Source organism: Lissotriton helveticus, chromosome 1_1, assembly GCF_964261635.1.
Source record: "Lissotriton helveticus chromosome 1_1, aLisHel1.1, whole genome shotgun sequence".
Classification (NCBI taxonomy): Eukaryota; Metazoa; Chordata; class Amphibia; order Caudata; family Salamandridae; genus Lissotriton; species Lissotriton helveticus.
In genome coordinates this window covers 1,613,675,599-1,613,680,544 of record NC_136057.1, presented here as the reverse complement: position 1 = coordinate 1,613,680,544, position 4,946 = coordinate 1,613,675,599, and positions in this window count along the sequence as shown.

The following is a 4,946-nucleotide window of genomic DNA, read 5'->3' as shown; positions in this document are numbered from 1 at the left end:
CGCCTGATAGTAGGAAAGAACATCAGATGCAGCCAACCCCCCAGTGTAGGAGGATAGAAAACACGTATGCAGGGCCACCCATGCGATCCCCCCTCCCACAGAAACCCACCTAGCGGTCCCATACCTGGGTCAAGTTACTATCTTGTGAGGCGACTGCTGCTTCCGACAGGTACACCCCTAGGTATTTCATCCCTCCAGACGCCAGCCGGAGGCCTGAGGCCCAGGCTCCCACCTGCCGCACTCCGCCCAGGACCCATAGTGTCGATTTGCCCGGATTTATATAGAGACCGGAGGTTTCACCGAAAATCTGCATAATACGTAGCTGTTGCGCCCCGATCGATCCAGATCGGTAAGGAAGAACAGGACGTCATCAGCATAGAGTGCTATTTCATCGGTGAGGCCCGTCGTCCACCTAAAGCCCTTAAGTTGGGCGTCTATGCGCACCCTCACCGCCAAGGGCTCCATGGCGAGCGCGAACAGGTAGGGGGAGAGGGGACAGCCCTGACGTGTGCCCCGTTGGACCCGAAAGGAGCAAGAGATTGCTCCCCCCACTCGTACTGACGCCGTGAGGTCTGTATATAACAACTGCAGATAGGCCATGAAGCGCGGGCCAAAATTGAGGCACCACAGCAGGGCAAACAGATACACCCAGCTCAGGGAATCAAAGGCCCTATCCATATCTGCTAAGAATAACACTGCCTGCTCCCCCAATCTCTCCCAGGCCGATATCGCGACATGAGCGCGTCTATTATTGTGGCGAGTCGCCCTCCGAGGCATGAACCTGGCCTGGTCGGGATGGACCAAGTCCGTGATGTGGGGCTTGAGCCTATTAGCCAAGGCCTTAGCCAGGACCTTAGCCTCGGTATTGAGCAGGGATATAGGGCGGTAGAACGCATGACTCTCGGGGGGCCTGACTGGTTTTAAAAATACTACCACCTCTGCATGCCCCCAATCCGGGGGAAGTATGCCACTCTCGCGCGCCTCCTCCACAACCGGACGAAGATGTGGGCCCCGCTGTACAAAGAACCGCCTGAAAAATTTCCACGGAAAGCCATTGGGACCGGGGGCCTTTCCGGGGTTCAGCTCTTCCAGGGCCGCGCCCAGTTCATCACCTGACAGGGGCCTGTCTAACTGCTCCCGCACGTCGTCTGAGACGGTCCGTGGGGGGAGATCATCGATAAACTGCTGAATAACGTCTTCCCCAAGGCATTCCTTGGGCGCGTACAGATCTTCGTAGTATGCCGCAAAACTCTCCGCGGTGGCCGGAGGCTCAAAAATAGGCACCCCCTCGGGATCCAATATTCGGGGCAACGGCTGGGCGTGTAGAGTGCCCTGGCATAAGTGGTGGAGCATCTTGCTTGATTTATCTCCCCATTGATATACCCGGCTCCGCGTGGCCAGCCAGGCCTGTCGTGCCTCATCCATCAGTATCGCGGTATACCGCTGCTGAGCCAACACAAGCTGTCGTCTAGCAGGTCCACCGCCTGCTTCCCGACCCCTCCGCTCCAGTGCCGCCATGTCTGCCTCCCGTTGCCGCTCCCCTTGTGCCGCCGCGCACCAGGAGATATCGATACCCCGCAGCGTGGGTTTTAAAGCCTCCCAAAGGGTAGCTGGGTATTCTACTGACCCTACGTTAGACACTAGGTAGTTATCTGTTTCTTTGGTCAAGTGCTCCCTATACTCATCCTTGTGCAGTTCCCACCCCGACATTCTCCACCTAAAGGGTTGCCTGCCCGGGCCTATTCGGAACGTTAGGGCTACTGGCGAATGGTCTGACAAGGCTCTCGGCAGAATTGTGGCCGATAGTATCCTATGTGTCAGCCCCCTGGGGACAAAAATATAGTCCAGCCTGGAGAATGAGTCATGTACCGTGTAGAAGTAGGTATATTCCCTGCGTGGGCCGTGCATATGTCTCCAGACATCAGTCCAGTCGAGGCCTGTGGCCAGTGCATGGAGTTTAGTGGAAGGGCCCTCCGCCCCGTCAGTCGCCCCGCTCCTCCACCCGTCGCAGCCCAGCTTACCAGCCTCTGTTTTAATTGAGAAAATAACAGTCTGTTTCTAGCATCTCACCCATTTACATTAGCACTGAGTCACAACACATCTATGATCCATATGGGCTGAGTTCTCACATGGATTATGCAGGCCCCAGGTCCCTCTATAGCAGCCTGAAGCTCCCTGGGCAGCCTCCACCCGTTTGGAAGAGCAGCCTGGGTCCGGCTCGTAGGACAGGCGTCTCTCATGCAGCACGGGTAGCAAGTGGACAGGCCACAGACATCCAGGCACAATTCAGGCTCAATCCGCGTGGCTCCAACATACGCCTCTTCAGGCCGTCAGGTGCAGCAGTGCCAGCACCGCTTCAATAGGGCACAAATACAGCCCCGTAAGGCACCAGACGCAGCGAGCCGGTTTCACCCCCACAGTCCGGATAAGGAAACCAATTCATCACTGGCCGGGCCTCAGTCGCAGATTGCCAGGGGTTCGCGCCCATGTACCGGCTCTGCATGCACCGTCCTCCATCGGCCAGGACAATCGTAGTGGAAGGCAGCGGCACCACTTCGGTCCTCCAGCGCTGCAGTCCCAGCAGGATGTTCAGTTCCACAGTCTCCAGGCACCAAACCCCAGCCGTACACGCTGTTCCGGGAGGCCGGGAAAAAGGCCGGCAGCTCCAGCAGTCAGCTAAAATAGCGTGCAATACACCATCCCACAGGGTCCATGGCTACAAAAACAGGTATCCCTTATTCAGAAAGGGGGTCACATTATCTGTATGTGTTCAAATTATTAAGGTTCCTATGCCAGGATGCTGATCGGATTCATGGACGACAGGAGCTCTTCACAGGCACGTCTACTCCGCCATCTTACTTAGCCAAGCCCCATCCCGACCTGCTATTGTAGGTTCATAACTATACTATTGTTACAGGCCAAAAGGGAAATTTTAGTACATTGGGGGGCTCAACGTCACCCCACAAAAGAGGCATGGCTCTGCAGCATGGCATACTGCAACATGCAAACCGAGACCTACTCTACACTGCAGCCTCCCGCCGAAGGACATTTGGCACATATACCGTACCTATCTATGCACCCATCAACGCGATTCCACTGTATCTTTCTCCCCCTCAACTCCTGGACATGACAGGACCCCTCCTGTCCCCCTACAGCCCGCGCCCACTATCGGTCTGTGCCACACGAAGCCCTGTGAGATTTACATGCATGTATCTCCTCCCGTATAAATAGGTAAAGCTGGACTTTTCTGCAAAGTTGTATCCTTGGCTGAACAAACTTACCCCAAGTGTTTATATGTCTACTCTGTCCTCCCCCGCTCACCCCCCTGATTCCTTTATATGTGAAATGCTACTCCATGATTTTTGTCATCTTTCTATATAATAATGTTCTCAAGCGCTGTTAAGTACAGTTTATAGAAATAACTTATCATTGTGTTGTTGCAGGGATTCTGCTCTGTCACAGAACTGTGCAGAGACTCAGGACCTCAGTGAATTAGGGTGTGCCAAAACTCACCTTAGTATCTAAAATCCCCTACCAGACTAGCATCAGTGTCGCATTAGCTCTTTGTCCTATAGCAAAGTCACCAAAGATTAGACAACCCAGAACATGCGACTTAGGATACCTCAGGTAAGGTGGGAAACATGAGCACTCTTTCATTATACTCTCATACCAGTCCAGAACAGGGAGTAAAGGGAGACACGAGCAAGTTTAAAATATTTATTTCAACGCCGTGATCTCAGGTGCAGCATCTTAGCTAATACAGGCAGACATATGATAAGAAATAAGATTGTCAGCATAGTTACTATTCCATAAAATACAAAGGGAGAAAGCATGTTATAATGCTAAATGGAAACAGGTTAAATATATACCTATATTTCACCCTCCCTTGCTATTAGGTTATTTTATAACTACAGAAGGTCTCTTAGGCTTGCATAGGTGACCCCATACCTCAGAGTTTAGCAGGAGTGAATCACATCGAGTTCAGCACAAGCTCTCAGCATACGAATGTTCTCCAAGAGTGTTCAATCAAGCCTACACAGTGTATTATTAAAGGCGCCAGTATCTGAGCTGTCCACAGCTGCATATATGTTATGTCTAGAACGTGCGCTGATCAGTTCGAACAAAAGCAAGTGTTAATAACCTTGAAGGCCTCTGTACTCACTTTTCAGACTATGATTACGCGGCAAGTCTAGCAAAGTAGAAAAACAAGTTATTCTCATGTGAAGCAAAACTCTCAGCCTAGCATGAAACAATAACTAAAGTGTGTGTTGTGTGCAAAAGAAAGCAAAAAGGTAAAATGACGTTCTAATAAGCTCATGCTAACTTAACACTGTAGAAATGCAAGGCTCAGCCCCACTACAGTGTAACTATAGAAACATATGCCAGCTTAGGGGTGCAATGTTTCTCTTCTTTGATAAGATGAAAGTTTGCCCTCCATTTGTATGTTTGTTTTTGTTTTCTTAAAGCAGCAATAAAATCATTAAAAAAATGACATTATGACACACAAAAATGTAGTGCTAAGTACACATAAATATGCGTATTTCTGACGTGTGAGGGAGGAACCAAAATGACGCTTCTCCAATCTATGAAAAGAGTTTACTTTGTACCACACTGTTTGCCAACAATGAAACTCTCATAAGAAATACACCACAAAGAAGTTAAAACGTGTCTACTAAGAACAGTTTACACTCTATGCAACACTTGTCAAAACAGACACTATTCACTTAAAATAACCAAGGTCTGAAGGTGCTGAAGATCATACTACCTGCAGGCTTCATACTGCAGTGAAAACTTTACAAATAGCCCACCCTTTGAAGCTAAACAGTTCTCTATGTTACGTAGAAATTGTCATGCTACGACGATTCTGCCTAATAAATCTAGGCTGCTTACAATACTTAGTATCTACTAAGTAGATTCTTTGCCTTGTTGAAAACTATTTCTGCAGA